Genomic DNA, 24,602 nt, shown 5'->3' on the forward strand with positions numbered 1-24,602 from the left:
GTAAACCTTCAGGAAATAAGAAAACTGATTATCCCTTCCGGTCTTCCATCCTGACCTGACAGCGTTGATTTTAAATGGCTGTCCAGTTAGTGCCGATTCGTTTTGGCTGAAAAAAATATTCCTTATCTCATCCCAGCATTTCTTGCCACAGAGAACTGTGCGGCAGAGTTCATGTATATATTTCCTTGTATGGTATTTTGTAAATAACATTCGTTCGCGGGTTGTTTGTATAGGGTATTTAAGGTTCACTAGCCGTTGTTTAATGCTGAGAGGGTTGAGTTATCTGGAAATCATTTCACAGATGTCTTTAATGTAAAGTAATGTGGCTAGGGTTTCTGCAGACGTTGTGTCTGCTAGTGTCAGTTTGTTGATGTGAAATCGTCACACTGGGTTTATTGGGTAGCAAAAGTGAGGACTGCAGATGCTGGAAACCAAAGTTTTGATCAGAGTGGTGCTGGAAAAGCACAGCAGGTCAGACAGCTTCCGAGGAGCAGGAAAACCGACGTTTTGGACAAAAGCCCTTCATCAGGAATAGAGGCAGGACGCTTCCAGGGATGACGAGATAAATTGGGGGGGGGGGGGTTGGTGCTGGGCCGAAGGTAGCAAAGAGTACAATAGGTGAATGGGGGTGGGGATGGAGGTGACAGGTCAGAGAGGAGGGTGGAGCGGACAGTTGAGAAGGGAGATTGGCAGGGAGGACAGGTCATGAGGGCAGCGCTGAGCTGGAAGGTTGGAACTGAGGTAAGGTGGGGGGAGGGGAAATGAGGAAACTGGTGAAGTCCACATTGATGTCCTGGGGTTGAATTTATCCGAGGTGAAAGATGGGGCGTTCTTCCTTCAGGCATCGGGTGGGGAGTGAGCGGCGATGGAGGAGGCCCAGGACCTGCATGTTCTCGGCAGCGTGGGAGGGGGAGTTGAAATGTTGGGCCAGACGGTGATGGGGTTGATTGCTGCTGGTGTCGTGGAGATGTTCCCTCAAGCGCTGTGACTTGACTCTGCGAGGAGTCTCCAGTCTCCCCAATGTCGAGGAGACCGCATCGGGAGCAATGGATACAAGCAATGACATTGGTGGAAGCCTTCTCACGATCGTGGCCCAGGTTCGATTTCCGGGCAGGGAAGCAATATACAATAGGGCTGTGAGGGAGCGCTTGTGTCTCCCTGGTGGTCTAGTGGTTAGGATTCGGCGCTTTCACCGCTGCGGCCCGGGTTCGATTCCCGGTCAGGGAAGTATTTCTCTGTGAATCTTTTGCCTTCCCATTCTCCTTAAATGCGCTGTACAGTTCCTTATTGGTCTTCGTCGTTCCTGGATCCTGCAGTGTGTCGTGCCTCGTTGAAATAGTGTCCTGATTCAGGCTTGTTTGCATGTGTAGGGATCATTGCTTCTGTAGCTAAGTACTTGATTCGTGTGTGTTGTTTTCCTGTCGACGCTGTTTTGAATTTACCATTGACTGTTCGCTCTACTGTGACATCTCGAAATGGCACTTTGTTGTTGTTCTCCTCTTTTGTGAATTTGATGCCAGTAAGGATATTGTTGATGGTGTTGTAGGTTTCCTCTAATTTACTTCATTTTTTGATGACAAAAGTGTCATCACTGTGGCGGACAACAAAGTTTGGTTTGGATCGTTGGAAGGGCTGTTGGTTTGAGACTCTGCATTATAGCTTCTGCTAGGAATCCTGATACTGGTGGTTTCATGGGTGTTTCGTTGATTTGTTTGAGGCTTGTTACTGAATATGAAGTGGGTGGTTAAGGCACAGTTCCACAAGCTGGATAGTGCTATCTTTGCTGATGAAGTTGGTGCTGTGTTTATGTCTTTGGTTCTTCGAGTAGTGTTCCAGTTTTCTTTGAGGAGAAAGTGAGGTCTGCAGATGCTGGAGATCAAAGTTGAAACTTTATTGCTGGAACAGCACAGCAGGTCAGGCAGCATCCAGGGAACAGGAGATTCGACGTTTTGGGCACAGACCCTTCTTCAGGAATCATTCCTGAAGAAGGGCCTGTGCCCGAAACGTCGAATCTCCTTTTCCCTGGATGCTGCCTGACCTGCTGTGCTGTTCCAGCAATAAAGTTTCAACCTCCAGTTTTCTTTGGCCACGTTGATGTTAATGGATGTGAACAGGGCTGTTATGTCAAAGGACATCATTATTCCATCCTCTTCTAACTTAGTTCTTTGGTGTTCAGGAATTCTTGGATGGAATAAATGGAGTGGCGTGAATCTTCGACTTGGTGTTTTAGACTTCAGTGGAGGCCTTTGATGAGTCTGTATGTTGGTGTTCCAAGTAGTGAGACTAAGGCCTGAGGGGGGCTCCTGGTTTGAAGAGGAGGAGAACAACAACAAAGTGCCATTCTAAGATGTCCCCAACTCACCGCCCCAACCACTGCGGCTTCTGGGAGTGGAAAGGGAAGAAACGCCAAAACCCAGTCTCAGCTTTGTAAATCTTCAGGAAATAAGAAAACTGATTATCCCTTCCGGTCTTCCATCCTGGCCTGACAGCGTTGATTTTAAATGGCTGTCCAGTTAGTGCCGATTCGTTTTGGCTGAAAAAATCTTCCTTATCTCATCCCAGCATTTCTTGCCACAGAGAACTGTGCGGCAGAATTCATGTATTTCCTTGTATGGTATTTTGTAAATAACATTCGTTTGCGGGTTGTTTGTTTCGGGTCTTTAAGGTTCACTAGCCGTTGTTTAATGCTGAGAGGGTTGAGTTATCTGGAAATCATTTCACAGATGTCTTTAATGTAAAGTAATGTGGCTAGGGTTTCTGCAGACGTTGTGTCTGCTAGTGTCAGTTTGTTGATGTGAAATCGTCACACTGGGTTTATTGGGTAGGCAAAAGTGGGGACTGCAGATGCTGGAAACCAGAGTTTTGATCAGAGTGGTACTGGAAAGGCACAGCAGGTCAGACAGCTTCCGAGGAGCAGGAAAATCGACATTTCGGGCTTAAGCCCTTCATCAGGAATAGAGGCAGGACGCTTCCAGGGATGGCGAGATAAATTGGGGGGTGCTGGGCCGAAGGTAGCAAAGAGTACAATAGGTGAATGGGGGTGGGGATGGAGGTGACAGGTCAGAGAGGAGGGTGGAGCGAACAGTTGAGAAGGGAGATTGGCAGGTAGGACAGGTCATGAGGACAGCGCTGAGCTGTAAGGTTGGAACTGAGGTAAGGTGGGGGGAGGGGAAATGAGGAAACTGGTGAAGTCCACATTGATGTCCTGGGGTTGAATTTATCCGAGGCGAAAGGTGGGCGTTCTTCCTTCAGGCATCGGGTGGGGAGTGAGCGGCGATGGAGGAGGCCCTGGACCTGCATGTTCTCGGCAGAGTGGGAGGGGGGTTGAAATGTTGGGCCAGAGGGTGATGGGGTTGATTGCTGCGGGTGTCGTGGAGATGTTCCCTCAAGCGCTGTGACTTGACACTGCGAGGAGTCTCCAGTCTCCCCAATGTAGAGGAGACCGCATCGGGAGCAATGGATACAAGCAATGACATTGGTGGAAGCCTTCTCACGATCGTGGCCCAGGTTCGATTTCCGGGCAGGGAAGCAATTTACATTAGAGCTGTGAGGTGGCACTGCTGTCTCCCTGGTGGTCTAGTGGTTAGGATTCGGCGCTTTCACCGCTGCGGCCCGGGTTCGATTCCCGGTCAGGGAAGTATTTCTCTGTGAATCTTTTGCCTTCCCATTCTCCTTAAATGCGCTGTACAGTTCCTTATTGGTCTTCGTCGTTCCTGGATCCTGCAGTGTGTCGTGCCTCGTTGAAATAGTGTCCTGATTCAGGCTTGTTTGCATGTGTAGGGATCATTGCTTCTGTAGCTAAGTACTTGATTCGTGTGTGTTGTTTTCCTGTCGACGCTGTTTTGAATTTACCATTGACTGCTCGCTCTACTGTGACATCTCGAAATGGCACTTTGTTGTTGTTCTCCTCTTTTGTGAATTTGATGCCAGTAAGGATATTGTTGATGGTGTTGTAGGTTTCCTCTAATTTACTTCATTTTTTGATGACAAAAGTGTCATCACTGTGGCGGACAACAAAGTTTGGTTTGGATCGTTGGAAGGGCTGTTGGTTTGAGACTCTGCATTATAGCTTCTGCTAGGAATCCTGATACTGGTGGTTTCATGGGTGTTTCGTTGATTTGTTTGAGGCTTGTTACTGAATATGAAGTGGGTGGTTAAGGCACAGTTCCACAAGCTGGATAGTGCTATCTTTGCTGATGAAGTTGGTGCTGTGTTTATGTCTTTGGTTCTTCGAGTAGTGTTCCAGTTTTCTTTGAGGAGAAAGTGAGGTCTGCAGATGCTGGAGATCAAAGTTGAAACTTTATTGCTGGAACAGCACAGCAGGTCAGGCAGCATCCAGGGAACAGGAGATTCGACGTTTTGGGCACAGACCCTTCTTCAGGAATCATTCCTGAAGAAGGGCCTGTGCCCGAAACGTCGAATCTCCTTTTCCCTGGATGCTGCCTGACCTGCTGTGCTGTTCCAGCAATAAAGTTTCAACCTCCAGTTTTCTTTGGCCACGTTGATGTTAATGGATGTGAACAGGGCTGTTATGTCAAAGGACATCATTATTCCATCCTCTTCTAACTTAGTTCTTTGGTGTTCAGGAATTCTTGGATGGAATAAATGGAGTGGCGTGAATCTTCGACTTGGTGTTTTAGACTTCAGTGGAGGCCTTTGATGAGTCTGTATGTTGGTGTTCCAAGTAGTGAGACTAAGGCCTGAGGGGGGCTCCTGGTTTGAAGAGGAGGAGAACAACAACAAAGTGCCATTCTAAGATGTCCCCAACTCACCGCCCCAACCACTGCGGCTTCTGGGAGTGGAAAGGGAAGAAACGCCAAAACCCAGTCTCAGCTTTGTAAATCTTCAGGAAATAAGAAAACTGATTATCCCTTCCGGTCTTCCATCCTGGCCTGACAGCGTTGATTTTAAATGGCTGTCCAGTTAGTGCCGATTCGTTTTGGCTGAAAAAATCTTCCTTATCTCATCCCAGCATTTCTTGCCACAGAGAACTGTGCGGCAGAATTCATGTATTTCCTTGTATGGTATTTTGTAAATAACATTCGTTTGCGGGTTGTTTGTTTCGGGTCTTTAAGGTTCACTAGCCGTTGTTTAATGCTGAGAGGGTTGAGTTATCTGGAAATCATTTCACAGATGTCTTTAATGTAAAGTAATGTGGCTAGGGTTTCTGCAGACGTTGTGTCTGCTAGTGTCAGTTTGTTGATGTGAAATCGTCACACTGGGTTTATTGGGTAGGCAAAAGTGGGGACTGCAGATGCTGGAAACCAGAGTTTTGATCAGAGTGGTACTGGAAAGGCACAGCAGGTCAGACAGCTTCCGAGGAGCAGGAAAATCGACATTTCGGGCTTAAGCCCTTCATCAGGAATAGAGGCAGGACGCTTCCAGGGATGGCGAGATAAATTGGGGGGTGCTGGGCCGAAGGTAGCAAAGAGTACAATAGGTGAATGGGGGTGGGGATGGAGGTGACAGGTCAGAGAGGAGGGTGGAGCGAACAGTTGAGAAGGGAGATTGGCAGGTAGGACAGGTCATGAGGACAGCGCTGAGCTGTAAGGTTGGAACTGAGGTAAGGTGGGGGGAGGGGAAATGAAGAAACTGGTGAAGTCCACATTGATGTCCTGGAGTTGAATTTATCCGAGGCGAAAGGTGGGCGTTCTTCCTTCAGGCATCGGGTGGGGAGTGAGCGGCGATGGAGGAGGCCCTGGACCTGCATGTTCTCGGCAGAGTGGGAGGGGGGTTGAAATGTTGGGCCAGAGGGTGATGGGGTTGATTGCTGCGGGTGTCGTGGAGATGTTCCCTCAAGCGCTGTGACTTGACACTGCGAGGAGTCTCCAGTCTCCCCAATGTAGAGGAGACCGCATCGGGAGCAATGGATACAAGCAATGACATTGGTGGAAGCCTTCTCACGATCGTGGCCCAGGTTCGATTTCCGGGCAGGGAAGCAATTTACATTAGAGCTGTGAGGTGGCACTGCTGTCTCCCTGGTGGTCTAGTGGTTAGGATTCGGCGCTTTCACCGCTGCAGCCCGGGTTCGATTCCCGGTCAGGGAAGTGTTTCTCTGTGAATCGTTTGCCTACCCATTCTCCTTAAATGCGCTGTACGGTTCCTTATTGGCCTTCGTCGTTACTGGCTCCTGCAGTGTGTCGTGCCTCGTTGAAATCGTGTCCTGATTCAGGCTTGTTTGTATGTGTAGGGATCATTGCTTCTGAAGCAAAGTACTTGATTCGTGTGTGTTGTTTTCCTGTAGACGCTGTTTTGAATTTACCATTGACTGTTCGCTCTACTGTGACATCTAGAAATGGCACTTTGTTGTTGTTCTCCTCTTTTGTGAATTTTATGCCAGTAAGGATATTGTCGATGGTGTTGTAGGTTTCCTCTAATTTACTTCATTTTTTGATGACAAAAGTGTCATCACTGTGGCGGACACAAAGTTTGGGTTGGATCGTTTGAAGGGCTGTTGGTTTGAGACTGCATTATTGCTTCTGATTTCATGGGTGTTTCGTTGATTTGTTTGAGGCTTGTTACTGAATATGAAGTGGGTGGTTAAGGCACAGTTCCACGAGCTGGATAGTGCTATCTTTGCTGATGAAGTTGGTGCTGTATTTGTGTCTTTGGTTCTTCGAGTAGTGTCTCCAGTTTTCTTTGGCCACGTTGATGTTAATGGATGTGAACAGGGCTGTTATGTCAAAGGACATCATTATTCCATCCTCTTCTAACTTAGTGTCTTTGGTGTTCAGGAATTCTTGGATGGAATAAATGGAGTGGCGTGAATCTTCGACTTGGTGTTTAAGTCTTCAGTGGAGGCCTTTGACTAGTCTGTATATTGGTGTTCCAAGTAGTGAGACTATGGCCTGAGGGGGGCTCCTGGTTTGAAGAGGAGGAGAACAACAACAAAGTGCCATTCTTAGATGTCACAGTTGAGCGAACAGTCAACAGTGAACTTCAAACTAGCGTCTACAGAAAAACAACACACGCAAACCAAGTGCTTAACCACAGAAGCAATCATCCCAACACCCACAAACGAAGCTGCATCAGGACATTATTTCAATGAGCCACTACACAATGCATATAGAGGATTATAAAATCATGAGGGATACGGATGAGGTGAACAGCAGGTGTCCTTTCCCTCAGCTGGGGTTTTCAGGATCAGGGAGCAAATATTTTGAGGTGAGTAGAGAAAGATTTTTTAAAGACAGGACAAGGATCGTTTTTTAAGAGAGTGGTCTGAGTGCAGAATGAATGTCCAGAAGAAGTCATAGAGTCATAGAGATGTACAGCACAGAAACAGACTGTTTGGTCCAACTTGTCCATGCCGACCAACTATCCCAAAACAATCTAGTCCCACCTGACAGCGCACGGCCCCATATCCCTCCAAACCCTTCCTATTCATACACCTAACCAAATGCCTTTTAAATGTTGCAATCGTACTAGACTTCACCACTTTCTCTGGCAGTTCAGTCAATAAACGTACAATCCTCTGCGTGAAAACGTTGCCCCTTAGATCTCTTTTGTATCTTTCCCCTCTAATGCTAAACCCATGCCCTCTCGTACTGGACTCCCCCACCCCAGGGAAAAAGACTTTGTCTATTTATCCTATCGATACCCCTCATGATTTTATACACGCAGAGTTACAACGTTTGGATAAGTACATGAATATGAAAGGTTCGAAGGTTTATGGGCCAAACACTGGTAGGTGGGACGAGTTTAGTTTGAGAACATACTCAGCATGGACGAGTTGGATGAAGGGTCTGTTCAGTGCTGTCTGACTCTGTGACTGACCTGTACTGGTCTTAAAACCATTTTCTTACCTCCACCCCATAACCATCCACTTCTTTGTTGTTCAAAACTCAGATGAATTTAGCCTTGAATATGTTTAATGACCCCACTTCTGAACTGAATTCCTCTTCGTAATATACCACTTTCCTCGCTCATTGCCTGCTGCATCTGCCCGACAACTGGCATTGACTGGTGTGGAGAGACTCTGAGACCCCTTTGTACATCCATACATCATTCCTGATGAAGGGCTTGTGTCCGAAACGTTCACTGTCCTGCTCCTCAGATGCTACCTGACCTGTTCTGCTTTTCCAGTGCCACATTTTTCGACTTTCACCTCTAGTCCTCACTTTCTCCACATTCCAATATATCACCATTTAAACAATGCACTGCTTTTTTTTAAACAGCCAAGGCGATAACTTCACATTGCGGCACTGCACTTGCCATGTGTTTGCCAATTGAGATACAGACCTGGACCAACTTCGGGAAGAGGCAAAACACTGAGTTCTGAACAAAAACCGTAACACACTCAAAACGTCGGCTCTGTTTACCTTTCCACAGATGCAGCTCGACCCGTTGGCTTTCTGCAGTATTCGCTGTGTTTGAACTGATAGAAGACAATGGTAATTCTGGGCGGGGCAGGTTGAATTATGAATTGAATAGTAGCTTCCTCAACGAGACTGTGCTCGTGATGCTCGGGCCTGTCTCTGTTGCGCAATTGGTCAGCGCATTCGGCTCGTAACGGATGGTTCATGGTTCGAGACTACGCAGGGCCGGCGTGTTTTTTGTTCACGCTCCTGCTGCTTTCTTGGCTGCGAAGATGCGCGTTTTTAATGGTGTCAGGAAAATCTTTCCCAAACGGAAATCTTTTCCACTGAGGAAGCACAAAGGGGTTTCTGAATTGATTGAATTTCTAAAGTAAATGACTGCGGATGCTAACAGTCCGAGACAGAAAGCGAAACTACTGGAGCAACTCAGTGGGTTTGGCTGCACCTGGATGAGGAAAAAAAAAAGTTCTGAAATGTTGTCTCTGATTCTCTTTCTACAGATGCTGCCTGACCTGCTAAGTTGCTCCTGCAATTTCTGTATTTCTTTTTAACTGAACGTCCATTTCATCTTTCAGTCTCGCCATGTGCAGATATTTAACCCTTTCGAAACCTGTGAAATGATTGGATTCAAACAAACTCTGCAATGATTCACTCTTTCTCAGCTCCACAGGCAGAGAGATCTGGGAAATGAAGCTGTCAGTGTGGTTCTGTATTGGTGGGCCGAGAGGTGAATGCGATAGACATGAAATCCATTGCGGTTTCCCCACGCAGGTGTGAACCCTGCCGACTACAGTTGAGAACTGTCGTCAAAAGGAAAGGGAGATTGTTCCACGGCTTTTTTAAAGATGCAAACCAGTGGAGGGGTTGAAATATTTCAATCACATTGGGACTGGTCGGGAATCTGCAACCCACTGCCTGTCAGGGTCGAACAAGAGATACCCGCAGAGCTGCTTTTGAGGCGATGAGCCAAGTGTTTGGAAATGAGACTCGAACAGTGAGAGGCGTGAAGTCGTGGTCAAACTGAAGCAGGCACCTGAGGACAAAGGTGTTTTATTTGCCAGTGAAAGATACTGTTTCACAAAGTTGAGTCGATGGAAGGGAAGCAGTGACGGTGATTATCTTTGGCTGTTTACCTCTACCTCAAAAATTCGGCAGAATTTTAAAGTCACAATGAAAAGAAGTAAAAGTGACATTAGGAAGAACGTTTTCGTACAGGGAGTGGTTAGGGTCAGTAAGTCCCTGTCTGTCATTGACAAAGAGTAAGATTCAATGGGCACAAAAGGGAATTCGGTGGTCACGTTCAGATGTGCAGATTTACGCTGAGTAGGCGAGAGAATGAAACGAACAGAGACACACGTTTCCTTAAGTGTAGAACCAGCAGAGCGAAGGCGGGCCGCATGGCCTCCGTCTGCGCTGTGACACATGTTGTGATTCAGTGTGAAATCACAGTTCAACCAACAGAATGTGGGAATTTAGAAATAAGTTTATATTTACACAGCCTCCATACGTCCGCGAAACAGCACATTACACGGCAGCAGTGGAGGTCTTTGACATCAGGCTCGAAGGTGCCTGCCGCGTGCCAGACGAAAACCTGAAGTGTTCTGTGGAAGGTGCGCCGCGTACGGCAGCAGAGTGGCGCAGCGGGAGCGTGCTGGGCCCATAACCCAGAGGTCGATGGATCGAAACCATTCTCTGCTATTGTTCTACATCACCTCGAGTAATATCACCTTAAGATCAGTGCTCTCTTCTGCCAGTTGCATTCACTTATCAAATGTTGCATATCGATGCACTCGTCAAATCAAGTGGCCTGATTTTAGAGGTCTCAGTGGTATTCTGGTATTCGTCTGTTTCCTCTGAACCGAATCGCAAACCCAGTTCTCTGCGATGCCAATCAGCTGTTAAAGTTGAAACACATGCCTTGCGGTTTTGTCCATTCCTTGCAGCAATTCGCCACCCTGGTTCAGACGAGAATGACAAGCATGTCAGAAACCGCATCACGACTCAGACATAGCCCCCTACTATTAGGACGGATACCACCGATTGTGAATAACCTCAGAGAGAGAGAGAAGTGACAGACAGTCGCCGTGGACGCGATGGGCTGAACGGCTTCTGTCTGCGCGAGAATGATGCTACGTGTTTATGCCGTCCCACTGCCTGTCTCTGGGACAGAGAGGCTGAGGGAGCAAAACTGCTTCATTTTTAACCGTCCCTTCTGTGTTGGACTGCCTGCAGTCCCTCAGCTCAGGGCCGTGGGGATGACTCTCAGTGAGTGAAGGTTTCACTCGGATTCTCTTCATCTGGGACACTTGGGGCTCAGATGTTAACTGCTGCGCGGTCGCAGCAAAGAAAGCGATGCCCACTTTGCAATAGACTTTCCGTAAGATTACTGCGTGAAGACGATTTCTGAACACCAAGAAGGCTGCACAACAATGTGAATTTACCTGAGCGAAGAGTCCTCGGTGTCCATTTCTTTCTGTCCTGCCAGCACAGCATCTTTCTATCTCTCCGATAAGAGACCCTTGGAGAAAGTTCACAATCAAAATTGTTCATGTTCCCCGCATTAATGTAACTGACACCTCTCACCCCAAGGGTTTCAGAGAGAGAGAGAGAGAGAGAGAGCAGAAGAGCGAATGGACTCTACCCGCCCCCCACCCTACACCCCGTCCCACCCCCCAGAACAACGTGCAAGTAGAAATAAAATGGTTTAATTATCCACCAGTGGAGATAGTCCAGTTCCTGGGGATGAGACAAAGTGGCCATTCTGCCCCGGGGACAGAATGACAAGCAGATGTTCTGGAAACGCTTTGCTGCTTGCAATTCTTGGAGCAATGTGGAATGTACTTCACACTGAGCAAGTTTCAGCTGGCTCAGAGTCTCCGATGTACATTGCTGTGTTTGCCGCCAGCTCAGAGAGAGAACAATAGGAAGGACGTAGGAGTGAATAACGATCCGCGTGAGAGGGCGAATAACTGTTAATGGAGACTGTTGGCGGCTAACAATACGTAGTGTGTCATAGCAGACGAGGTGATAACAAGGAGTCGTTTGTGTGGTAGGGGTCAAGGACATGGGGGAGTTCAGGCCCTAAAGTGATGGAACTCGATATTGAAGACCGGAGGGCTGTACGGTCACCAAGTGGAACATGAGGTGTTGTTCTTTCATCTGGAGCTAGAGCACAGCTGCAAGCCTGAGACAGAGATGTTGGCCAGGGAACAGGGTGATGTGTTAAAGTGGCAGGCAACCGCAAGGTCAGGGCCTTTTTTCCGCGGGCAGAACCGGGATGTTCTGCGAAGCAGTCACCCAGTTTATGCTTCATGCTACATTGGGGAAACAACACTGTGAGCAGCGAATGCAGTGGACTCGGTTGTGGCAAAAGTGCTGCTTCACCTGGCAGGTATGTTTGAGCCCTTGGATATTCAGGAGGGAGCAGGTAAATGGGCAGGTGTTACACATTCGGCGGTTGCAGGGGAAAGTGCCTTGGCATCACGGGAGGTGGGTGTGGGGTGTTGCGAGTGAAGGAAGAGTGGAACCGAGGTGGAACCCCTGGCACAACGGGTGCGTGTTGGGACCATAACCCAGCGGAGAAAGCATTCTCTCCTATTCACTCAATGTCGTCTTTAGCAGCTTTCCGGTATAACAGCGCTCTGTTCTGCACCTCGCCTTCTAATATGCTTCCGAAAAAAGCTTGGACATAAATATTTCCCAGCGATATACTGGCCCAATGTTGAATTATCTGCCAGTGGAGAGAGCCCGGTTCCTGGGGACGGGACAAACAGCAGCAGGGAGACTGAATGAGAAGCAGTTGTTCAGGAAACTCTTTGCCGCTTGCAATTCTCAGAGCAATCTCAAATGTATTTCATACTGAGCAAGTCTAAGGTCGCGCAAGCGGTGTGGGGCGATAGCAGCGTGCCGGCTCTTTGGCTCGTTGGTCTAGGCATATGTTTCTCGCTTAGAGTCCTTTACTATGCCGAATTGCGAGAGGTCCCGGGTTCAAATCGCGGGCGAGTCCGCGTTTTTTAACTTGACTTGTGCAAAACTGCCTGATTAATTTTCTCAAAAGACGCCTTCGTGAAACGAGGTTGGGCTGTCTTGAGTACGAATGAGGCGGAAAACAGGGAAGTGAAATGGTTGGAGATAGTGTTCAACAGATTGACGTGAGTGGTGCAGTGTTTGAGGAATGTCAGCAATCAAGGTAGATTGGAAAATTGGGACAGCTCTCCTCGGAGAACCGAACTTTTCCAAGTCATGAGGGACCCAGAAACAGGAAATAATGTTGTGAAAATGCTCCCACACCTGAAAGGATCCTCAACGATTCGGCAAGTGGAAAATGAGGTGTTGTTCTTTCATCTGGAGCTCGAACACTGCTCCAAGCCTGAAACAGAGATGTTGGCCAGGGAACAGGGTGATGTATAAAAGTGTCAGGCAACCGCATGGTCAGGGCCTTTTTAGTGAAACTGACACCTCTTACCCAAGTGATTCAGAGAGAGGGAGACAGCAGAAGAGCAGGTGATTGGATTCAGCGCTGAACAGGTTGTCGTGAATTGTGCCGTGTATGAGGAATGTCAATAATGAAGGCAGATTGGAAAGTTTGGACAGCTCTCCTTGGAGACAGAAGTTTGAAATCTGGCCCAGTTGACGTTTTACAAGACATGAGGGGTTTAGACAGAGAAAATAATATAGTGAAAATGGTACCACGCCTGAAAGGATCGCTAACAATTAGGCAGAGTCTCGAGGAGAGGAAGTAAAAATAACATTTTGAAGAACGTTTTCGTGCAGAGAGTAGTTAGGGTCAGATTTACACAGTTGCGCTGGCACCATGTGGAGCTCTGAGTTGTCTTGTCCTGTTCTGTCGGTGTGATCTGATCTCAAGTGTGAAACCTCTTCCCTCAGATGGTGAAGTCGAAACACATGACTTGCTTTTCTTTGTCCATTTCCTGCGGTAAAGAAACAGACGCCCGTGTAACAAAAGACTTTCTGCAGGATTGCTGTGTCAAGGCAAATTCTGAACACCAAACAGGCTGCACAAGCAGGCACTCATATCAATTTACCTGAGGGAAGAGTCTCCGGTGTCCGTTTCTGTCTGTCCCGATAGCACATCACCTTGCCATTTCTTCGATAACAGACCTTTGGAACAAGTTCAAAGTTGCCATTTGATGCATTCGTGTCAATGACGTCTCCTACCCCAAGTGATAGTGAGAGAGAGCAGAAGAGCGAATGGGCTCTGCCTTCCACCAGCACAGCTTGCAAATAGAAACAAAATGGTTCAATTATCCGCGAGTGGAGAGAGCCCGGTCCCTGGGGAAGGGACAAACAGCAGTGTTCAGGGAGCAGGAGACAGACTGAGAAGCAGATGTTCTTGAAACTCGTTGCGGCTTGAAATTCTGGGAGCAATGTACAATGTATTTCGTACTGAGCAAGTCTCAGCGGCTTCTGGAGCTGGTTGCGCCCATGGCATGTGGCTCGTTGGTCTCAGGTTATGAACAGGTTGACGTGAATGGTGCCGTGCCTGAGGAGTGTCAGTTCTGAAGGTAGATTGGAAAGTTTGGACAGATCTCCTTGGACCTGTAGTTGCTGTGGAGGAGGATCATAAGACACAGAATATAGAATAAAAGATTATAGTGTCATGTAACATAAATGATATATTGAAGAAACCTAGATTGCTGTTGAGTCTTTCATCTTTTAAAACGGGTTGTAGATTTCAGTTCATTAATCTGTAAATCCCAGAACTTTTTAAAAATCACATTCTCCAGGTAATTTAAGGTTCTATAAAAGGAGGTGACACCTCAGGTCAGACAATGCATGAAAGCTGTGAGGGTAGGGTCTATCTGTATCCTAATCTTGAGTGAGACTGGTTCTATTTCCAAATATATAATCCTGCAAACGCAGATTCACCCCAAAGACTTCTGTATGTGAGTGCATGCATGAGAGAGAGCGTGTGTGTGCGTGTGCATGCTGGGTACAGTGTGTATGTGTGTGTGTGTGTGTGAGAGAGAGAGAGAGAGAGAGAGAGAGAGATGGAATATAAGCATGTGAGATGGTGTGTGCGTAGGTTTGAGTGTGGGGATGTATTACTGTGTGTCTGAGAGAGAGCATGTCTATCAGAGAGGATCTGCACGAGCGTGTGAGTATGTAAGAGAGTGTGCTTGTGTGTGTGAGAGTGTATTGTGTTGCTGGGTCTCCTGTAGTGTGATGTGAACCCAGGGTCTCGGCTGAGGCCATCCTCATGTGTTCTAAACTTGGCTATCAACCTCTGCTCGGCCACTAGATCAAAGAGGGCTGAGGCACAAGAAAGGACGGGCGGGGGCACTGGTGGTGGTGAAGAAGGGAGAGATATGGAGAGGAGACAGAGGTTGGGGAGTAGAGAATGACTGGGGTTCAGAGGGTTGGGGAGAGAATCGGGGTGCAGTGTGAAGAAGGGAGAAAGGGCGGGGCAGTGGGTGGGGAGAAAATGGACAAGGGGCAGAATGGGAAGCGAGAGACAGCACAAATCCCACCTTCCCCAGGACTGGTGTCAGTGTCCCACGAACTGGAACCCACTCATCCCACAGCAGATTTGGGGTAACCATTTCTCAATATAAGCATGGCTAAGGCATATCATCCCTGCAGGCCATTCACACCGACCTTCCCAGCAGCATCCCACCCAGACCCACCCAGACGCTGCAGCCCTGCAGTTCCCCATGGCTATTTTCTGATGAAGGGTTTTGCCCAAAACTTCGATTCTCCTGCTCCTCAGATGCTGCCTGACCTGCTGTGCTTTTCCAGCACACACTCTCGACCCTAATATCCAGCATCTGCAGTCCTCACTTTCGCCCTGTAAGGGGTGAATATTATATTCCGAGTCTTTTAAATCTTTTAAAATCTTTTCCCCCTCACCCTAAACCTATACCCTGTAGTTTTGCAATACCTCTACCCTGGGGAAACGACAGGGTAGAGCCAGACAAAATGCAAAAGGAATAACATGTCTGGGCACAGGGGAAAAACATTTCGACAAAATTTGCTTTGGTATTTTTCTCTCGTATTCGCATTTGGACACTTAAAATTTGTCATGATGTGGAGGTGCCCGTGTTGGACTGGGGTGTACGAAGTTAAAAATCACACAACACCAGGTTACAGTCCAATCGGCTTGTTTGGAAGCACTAGCTTTCGGAGCGCTGCTCCTTCATCAGGCGGTTGTGGAGTATACGATCATATATTCTGTGTCTTACGATCTTATACTCCACAACCACCTGATGGAGGAGCAGCGCTCTGAAAGCTAGTGCTTCCAAGCAAGCAGATTGGACTGTAACCTGGTGTTGTGTGATTTTTAACCTTAAAATTTGTAACAAATTCCTGCACACTGAGCATGCTCCACGGTGTCAGCAAGTACTGCGCATGACGGCCAGTGTCAGCAAAGCACTGCGCATATTCCTTGGTGTCCGCAGAAACTGCGTGTCAGCTCCTTTGCATGGACCAATGGAGAACCTTGGAGGACCGGAAGGAGACTGGTCCTCCTGCCAACCAGAGCCGGCCATTGTCGAAATGTGGAGGTTGGACCGTGAGCTCTGAAGCTGCTGCTGCTCCTTTCTCTGTGAACTTCACCCCAGACTGTAACTTCCTTCCTCTGTCTAACTTTCGTGAGTACAACAGTCTGTTTCTCACCTCTTTTTCCATTTTTTGTTTCATTCTGGGGTTCAATTGTTAACTTGCAGCAACTGAAAGGAAAGAGTGAATCGGGGGGCGGCGGGGGGACAGACTCTGGAAAAGTTGATCCAGGTATGTGTCTCAGTTTGCAAACACATGGCAAATGCAGTGACACAATCTATAGCCTTTGATGTTTAAAAAAAAACGCAGAGAGGAGGCGCATTGTTTAAATGGTGATATGTTGAGATGTGATGAAAGTGAGATGATGGAGATCAGAGTTGAATATTGTGGAGCTGAAAAAGCACAGCAGGTTAGGCAGCAACTGAGGAGGAGGAGAGTCAATGTTTTGGGCACGAGCCCTTCATCAGGAATGATGTGTGGATAGACAAAGGGGCCTCAGCGTCCTTCTACACCAGTCACTGCCAGTTGTCAGACAGGAGCAGCAAGCAATCAGCAAGGCAAGTGGTATATTAGCAAGAGAAGCTTCGAAATCCTCATTTCCCCTTCCCCCACCTCATCCTAGTTTCTAACCTCCAGCAACACTGTCCCCTTGACTTGTCCGGACTTGTCCGACCTGCCTAGCTCCTTTTCCACCTATCCACTCCACCCTCTCCTCCCTGACCTATCACTTTCATCTCCTCCCCCATTGACCTATTGTACTCTATGCTACTCTATCCCCACCCCCACCCTCCTCTAGCTTATCTCTCCACGCTTCAGGCTCTCTGCCTTTATTCCTGATGAAGGGCCTTTGCCCGAAATGTCGATTTCGAAGCTCCTCGGAAGCTGCCTGAATTGCTGTGCTCTTCCAGCACCACTGATCCAGAATCTGGTTTCCAGCATCTGCAGTCATTGTTTTTATCCTATTAGCAAGAGAAGTTGAGTTCAGAAGTGGGGATGTCTTCCTGCAGTTAGGTCAATCATTGAATGTATTCAAGGCTGAGTTCATTTGACTTTGAAGAACAAAGAAGTGGGGGAAGGTAAGAAAATGGTTTTAAGACCAGTATAGAACAGTTACAGTCATACAGCACAGAAACAGACCGTTAAGTCCAAGTAGTCCATGCTGACTGTGTTCTGAAACTAAACTAGTCCCACCTGCCAGTGTTTGGCCCAGACTCTCTGAACCTTTCCTATTACAATTGGAACATTTAAGAGGCATTTGGATGGGTATATGAATAGGAAGGGTTTGGAGGGATATGGGCCGGGTGCTGGCAGGTGGGACTAGATTGGTTTGGGATATCTGGTCAGCATGGACGGGTTGGACCGAAGGGTCTATTTCCATGCTCTACATTTCTATTACTTATCCAAATGTCTTTTAAACACTGTAACTGTACCTGCATCCATCACCTCCTCTTGACATTAATACCACATGAGAACTATTCTCTGTCTTAAAATAAAAAGGTGCCCCTCATGTCTTTTTAAAATATTTCTCCTCTCATCTTCAAAGTTTGCTCCCTAACCTTGAAACACCCATCCCAGGGAAAGAATGCCTGCTATTCACCTCATCGATACCCCTGAAGATTTTATAATCCTCTCTAAGGTCATCTCTCAACCTCCGATGCTGCAGTGAAAAAAATCCCACCCTGTCCACCTAGATGCCGGTATATTTATATCCAGTTATGAACTGTTCAATGCTGGTGCCAACTGGAAAGACCAAATGACCTATTCCTGCTCCCAATTCTCTCACCCTGTGTCCAGGACAGCAAGAGACCATATGACATAGGTGCAGAAATTAGGCCATTCAGCCCATCAGATCTACTCCACCATTCAATCACAACTGATACGTTTCTCAACCCCATTTTGAAATTTTGATTTTGGAAAGGCAGATCAGGGAAGGGTCTGCGAAGTTAATGGGGAGTGTTGTTGACCAAAGATACCTTGGAGTGCCGGTTCATAGTTTCTTGAAAGTGGAGTCACAGGTAGACAGGATAGTGAAGGAGGTGTTTGGTATGCTTGCCTTTATAGGTCAGTGCATTTCAGTACAGATTTTGGGAGGTCATGTTGCCCCTGTACTGGACATTGATTCAGCCACTTTTGGAATACTGCATTCAGTTCTTGTTACCCTGCTACAGGAAAAGTGTTGTGAACCTTTAAAAGGGTTTGGCAAAGATTAACAAGGTTGGAGGTTTGATCTATAGGGAGAGGCTGAATAGGCCGGGGCTGTTTTCCCTGGAGCATTGAAGGCTGAGGGGTGACTTTATAGAAGTTCATATGGAACATGGATAGGGTGAATAGCCAAAAACATTTCCACATAGTAGGGAAGTCCAAAACTAGAGGGCATAGATTTGAGGTGAGAGGGGAAAGATTTAAATGGAACCATATGGACAACTTTCTCACACAGAGAGTGATGCAAGCATGGAATGAGCTGCCAGAGGACGTGGTGGAGGCTGGTATAATTACAGCATTTTAAATGGCATCTGGTAACAGGGTGAATTGAGAGGGATATAGGCTAAGTGCTGACAAATGTGACTATGTTAATTTGGGATATCTGGTCAGCACAGACAATTTGGACTGAAGGAAAGCAGAAGTATTGTTGTGAAGACTGGACTTTCAAAGCAGCTTCCAAAGATATTTTGTCCTGACGCTGGGAGTAGAACTACAATGAAATCTTTCATTTGAGAGACGGCAACTGAGTAAGTGAGGATATCCAGGATTTTGACGGAATGTGGGAATTTGTTGCAATGTGGGGTTGAAGTGTTTTAAGTAAAGTGTCCTGAGTGGGAAGCCTAGTGAAGTGTTTCGGTGGATTTTTGTTTTAAACTGCTCATTTCTTTCAGCCCCCAACAATGTACTTCCAATGCTGTGCATCAGAAGGAGCGGTGAATCAGTAACTGGTATCATCAGAAGCCTTACGGTTTTCAGTACTGCAGGTATTGCATTGTTGCATCAGCATTGTAAAGGTTATCGGCAGCAGTGGGAGGTGTGGGCTGTATTCACTGAAAGCGATGAAGCAGTTAGATAACACACATATGAGAGGGCAGGGTGGGACTTGTCTTTCAATTTGCAGAAGTTGGGAGATTCTGGGAGTTGTGGTTCTGGGCAAACACACCTGCAGTAAATCATAGAAGCCCTACAGTGTGGAAGGAGGCCATTTTACCCATCAATCCACACTGACCCATCAAACAGCTTCCCACCCAGACTCACCCTATCTCGTCGTTTCTGCTGGTGGGTTAGACTAGGTAACAAGATTAGGGGTAGGTTTAAGGCAGAGGAGGAGGGACTACATTTCCTGGAGAGTGGTGAATCTATGGAATTCTTTGCCCAAGGAAGCAATAGAAGCAGGCATATTCAAGACACAGTTCGATGGGATTTTGGATTGTAGGTGAATTTATGGTAGTCAGGATAATGCAGGTAAGAGGAGCTGAGATGATGGATGGATCAGCCATAATCTTAAAGAATGGCGGAGTAGGCTCGATGGGCCAAATGGCCTCTTTCTGCACTGCAGGGATTTTATGAGTACTTCATATGGTGTGTATCTGATATTCGCTGTTGTACAAGCTGCATGGCTATGATTTTTCACCTTCTAATATAGTAATGGAATTACATCCTGTATTTCTTGTATTCATTTTTATTTTAACAGGTCAGCAGGAAGTCTTTCAGCAACTTTACTGGCTTTCTTTCCTAAAGCAGCCTTGACATTTCATTTTCATATCCTTCATTCAGCTCCATTCCCAGCACCTTTGTAGGAAGGTTGTTCCAGGTCATTGTCACCTAAATGAAGTTTTCCTCTTTATATACTTAATGCTATCTGGCTGAATGAGGGTTTTCAGGTTTCTGTGTCATGAATAATATATGATCAGCAAGTATCTGGCAATCTAAGGAATTGTCACCGATGTTATGTTCATTTGACTGTACTGACCGTGACTTATTTCATGGTTTTCTTTGCAGGAAGACATGGGGAAAGAAATCTGAAACCAAAAGATACATCAGCTTTTGACAGTCATTTGATTCATTGGGACTTGAATATCAGCAGCTATTCCAGTCGAGAAGAAATGTTTGCTTCTGTCTGCTTGGACACTGGTGTGGCAGGAAGAATACTGATACACCCGAATGAGGGAGATTCAGTGCGGTGACCTTGAAAAGTACAGGACTTCACACCATTTACTCAGCTTGGAGGATCAAAGAGGCCGTTCACTTGCTCTCTGTGCGGGAAGGGCTTCACCTGCTCCTCCCACCTGCAGAGACATCAGTGAGTTAACCTCCCATCGCAGGGGCATTGAAGGAGCTTCGGCCGAGTGCCATTATCGACTGCATTAATAACCCAGTTCTGGGGACTCCCGGGTTTGAATCTCACCATAGCAGATGGCGGATTTGGAGTTCAGTCAGAAATCTGGAGTTCAGAATCTCATTATGTAACCATTTTCGGGGAACAAACACCCCAATCTGATTCACTTATGCTTTAGGGGAGGAACCTGCCGTTGTGGGAAAGGATTCACTCAGTCGTCCCAGCTGCATCCTTTCCCTGGTTTGGCCTATATGTGACTCCAGACCACAGCAGTGTGGTTGATTCTTGACAGCCCATCTGCAAATGTGCGGGGGGAATCTTACTTGCATACAGGCTATGGGTTGCAATTGCTGAGTGAAGCAATACTTCCTCCAGGCTAAGGCTGCACCAAGGATCGAATTACAAAGGGACAACTCAGCTGACCAATAGTGAAGAAAGTGGGATGCAGGGGTGTGTGTGTGTGTGTGCGTGCGTGCGTGCATGCGTATGTGTGTGTGTGTGTTAGTTATCTGAAGCAGCAACACAATTGGGTCCCAACAAAAGTTACCTGAACGTACCGTCGGACTCGGACATTGAAGGCTATGAGATCCAACAGGTGTTTCTTCTAAAGCTCCTACCTTCTTTCAATCTCCGGCGCAAGGTTTCCAATGTCTTATATCAGAAGGAGCAGTCAATGTGTAGCTCGTATTATTAGAATTGTACGTTTTTCAGGACTGATGGTTCATTGTTTCCTCAGCATTGTAAAGTTTACTGGCAGCAGTGGGAGAGGTGGGCTGTTTTCACTGGAAACATAGTTAAAAATCCAGTTATAGTCCAACAGGTTTATTTGGAAGTACTAGCTTTCGGAGTGTTGCTCCTTCGTCAGGTAACTGTACAGCAGGATCATAAGACATAGAATTTGTAGCAAATTGATACATTGAACAAATCTCGACTGCTTTTAAGTGTTTCATCTTTAGAATGGGTTGCAGGTTTCAGTTCATTAGTATGTAAATCCCAAAACTTCTTTTAAGTCACAGTCTCGAGATAACTTCAGGTTTTACAAAGAGGTGCCATCTCAGCTCAGACAATGCATGAAAGATGTGAGGTTCGAGTCTGTCTTGAGCCAAAGTAGGAATTTATAAAATATTACATGGATTGACTGTCTGCAGATTGTGCACTTTTTGAGCAAAATAGAATGTATCTACAAACATAATTCTGCAAATGCAAATTCACCCCATAGTCTTATCTATGTGTGCATGCATGAGAGTGAGTGAGTGTGTGCATATACGTGAGTCTGGTGAGAGAGTGTGTGTTTGAGTGTGTGCATGCTTGGTAAAGTGAGAGTGTGCAGGAGTATAAGTCTGTGAGAGGATGTGTGTGTGGGTGAGAGTGTGGGTGGGTACATGTGTGTGCATCTGAGAGAGCGCGTATATCTGAGAGAGTGGCTGCGTGAGTATTTGAGAATGTATGGCTGTGTGTGAGAGACAGAGAGACAGAATGTGTACAGTGTAGTGAGATCACCTGTAATATAACATGAACCCAAGATCCTGGTGAAGGCCATCCTCATGGGTTCCAAACTTGGCTATCAGTCTCTGTCCGGCCACTAGAAATGATTAAGCAGTTACACAATAGACACTGGAGAGGGCAGGGTGAGACTTGTCTTTCAATTTGCAAAAGGTGGTAGGCTCTGGATGATGTGATCCATGGGAAACACAACTTGGAGGACCTTCGGCTCAGAGGTGGAGCTGGAAGCCAGGCTGCTGACACGCTGGGAGGGCAAGGCGGAAAGTTAATCAGATGTTTTTTATTCCGGAAGATGGTCTTTCCCTCCATAGAGAGCCTTCCGATGGGGTCAGTGGACAGGGTCAGGAGGGTGTGAGCCCGGGTCAGGCAGGTAAAGGGGATCTGAGAGAGGGCTGGGTGGGGGGGAACTAACTGTGGGGTGGTGGGAGTAAGAACAACGTGAGGGAGGGGGAGATAAGGGACAGAATAGTGATGCGGATTGCCTCCGTTGTCTGCAGTTGGCAGCAGAAGCACAGATGGCATCAGAATCTGGTGCCAGGATTCAGGAACCGCTGTGCTCTGGGCTGGAGAAGTGGGAAAGGGAGGTGCAATGGGTGTGGTCCAACGATGTCAGCAGGAGACAGCCTCTGCTGAGGGCGCATGAGAAGGTAAAAGCTGCAAAGACAAAGCAGAACCTCAAAGCACTGGGTGGGATGGTGGCTCAGTGGTTAGCAATGCTGCTTAATAACGCCAGGAGTCTGGGTTTGATTCCACCCTTGGGTGACTGTGTGAAGTTGGCATGTTCTCTCCCCCTTGTGTCTGTGTTGGTTACCTCTGGGTGTTCTGGCTTCCTCCCACAGTCCAAAGATCTGCAACCAGTTCTTCATCCAGACACCCCCTCTGGACAAGCCCTTCGCATACATAGGATCTGTTCAGGTGAGGAGGAACACTACGCAATGTTCTTCACAGCCTGCAGCACATTATTGATGAGGATGAGCACCTCACCAAGACCTTCCCCACGCCTCCACTTACCCCCTTCAAACAACCGCCAAACTTTAAACAGATAATTGTTCGCAGTAAACTGCCTGGCCTTCAGGACAACATGATACAACTCTGTCACGGCAGATAATGAAAGACGTATCAGAATGTTGACACGATTACCACTATTACACGTGGGGACACCACCCACCATGAGTGCAGCAGGTACTCATGTGACTCAGCCAACATTGTTCATCTCATATGCTGCAGGCAATGATGCCCTGAGTCTTGGTATATTGGTGAGACCGAGCAGAGGCTACAGCAACAGATGAATGGACACTGCACAACAATCACCAGCCAGGAGTGTTTCCTCCCAGTCAGGGAACAGTACAGTGGTCTGGAACATTCAGCCTTGGACCTTCGGGTGACTATCCTTCAAAGTAGACTTCAGGATGGGCAACAACGGAAAGTGGCTGGGCAGAGGCTGATAGCCAAGTTCAATACCCTTTGAGACGGCCTCAAACGGGACCTTGGGTTCATGTCACACTACACTATACATTCTCTCTCTCTCATACACACGCGCGTGCGCATGCATTCACACACACACTCTCTCTCTCACACACACACACCCACACCCTCTCAGGCGTATTCCCCATTACACACTCTCACACACACATGATCACTTGGTTTCTCCTGCACACACACACACATACATAAAAGTTTGTGGGTTGAATTTGTACTTGCAGAATCGCATTTTATTTTGCTCAAAAACTCATACACGTAAGATTCTGTAATACAACGATAGAAATAGAATCCGTCTGACCTAACATTGGGACACAGACAGACTTGAACTTAACACCTTCAATGCATCATCTGATTGAGATGACACCTATTGTTAAAAGTTAGCTTGACAACGTAACTTTTGAAAAGTTTTAGGATTTACATGTGAAGGAATCGAAACTAACATGGTCATTCTAAAAAAATGGTAGAGGTAAGCTAAAGTTGTTTAATATTCCATCCCATGTCACTGCAATCCTGGTGCTATAAAGTCTGTGTGTTATGATTCTGCTCCACAACCAACGATGAAGGAGCAGCGCTTCGAAAACTAGTGATTCCAAATAAACCTGTCGGGCTATAACCTGGCATTGTGTGATTTTTAATTTTGAAAATCTGCAGTAATGCCAACATCGCCATACTGCGCATGCTACTCGGTGTCAGCAACGCACTGCGCATGTTCCACGGTGTCAGCAAACTATTACGCATGCTCACGCAACAAGCGGAAACACTCCGTGACCTTGTTTTGATGGACCAATGAGAAGCTCTGGAGGACCGGATGTCGACTGGTTCTCCTGCCAATCACAGCAAACCCATCGTCTGGATGCGGAAGTAGCACCATGTGCTTCTGAGGTGGTTGTTGCTGCTCCTCTCTCTCTGAATGAAGATTGAGCTTCACCCCAGACTGCAACGTCCTTCCTCTCTCCAACATCTGTGAGTTCAACACACTCTTTTCTCACCCCCTTTTCCATTCCGGGGTTGAGCTGTTGACTTGCAGGAACTGAAGGGAAACGGAGTGAATCCAGGGAGGGGACAGAATCTGGGAAAGTTAGTCAAGGTCTTTTTTCAATGGCAAATACAGGAGAATTGACATTTCAGGCTCGAACCTTTCATCAGCAATGATGTGTGGATGAACAAAGGGGCCTCTGCGTCCTTCTAATCCAGTCAATGCAAGTTGTCAGACAGGTGCAGCAAGTAGTGAGCAAGGCAAGTGGTATATTAGCAAGAGGAATTGAGATCAGAAGTGGGGACGCCTTCCTGCAGTTTGGGCGTAATTGAATATATCCAAGGCTGAGTTCATCTGATTTTTGAACAACAAAGAAGTGATGATTATGGGGGAGGCAAGACCAGTGCAGATCACTTACTATGCTGACTATGTTCTCAAACTAAACTGGACCCACCTGCCTGTGTTTAACCTATATCCCTCTGAA

The 24,602-nt window shown here is 47.0% G+C and overlaps 3 non-coding genes across 3 annotated transcripts; all 3 read left to right on the forward strand.

Moving 5' to 3' along the window:
• Positions 1–1,155: 1,155 nt before the first annotated feature.
• Positions 1,156–1,227, forward strand: trnae-uuc (transfer RNA glutamic acid (anticodon UUC)). The gene has a single exon. It is a non-coding gene; the product is annotated as a tRNA-Glu (tRNA).
• A 2,338-nt stretch (positions 1,228–3,565) lies between these two features.
• Positions 3,566–3,637, forward strand: trnae-uuc (transfer RNA glutamic acid (anticodon UUC)). The gene has a single exon. It is a non-coding gene; the product is annotated as a tRNA-Glu (tRNA).
• Positions 3,638–5,975: 2,338 nt separating this feature from the next.
• trnae-uuc (transfer RNA glutamic acid (anticodon UUC)) lies at positions 5,976–6,047 on the forward strand. The gene has a single exon. It is a non-coding gene; the product is annotated as a tRNA-Glu (tRNA).
• The last annotated feature ends 18,555 nt before the right edge of the window (positions 6,048–24,602 follow it).

This window comes from Chiloscyllium plagiosum, unplaced genomic scaffold, assembly GCF_037043375.1.
Source record: "Chiloscyllium plagiosum isolate Xiang-an unplaced genomic scaffold, Cpla_swu_hap1 HiC_scaffold_27, whole genome shotgun sequence".
NCBI lineage: Eukaryota > Metazoa > Chordata > Chondrichthyes > Orectolobiformes > Hemiscylliidae > Chiloscyllium > Chiloscyllium plagiosum.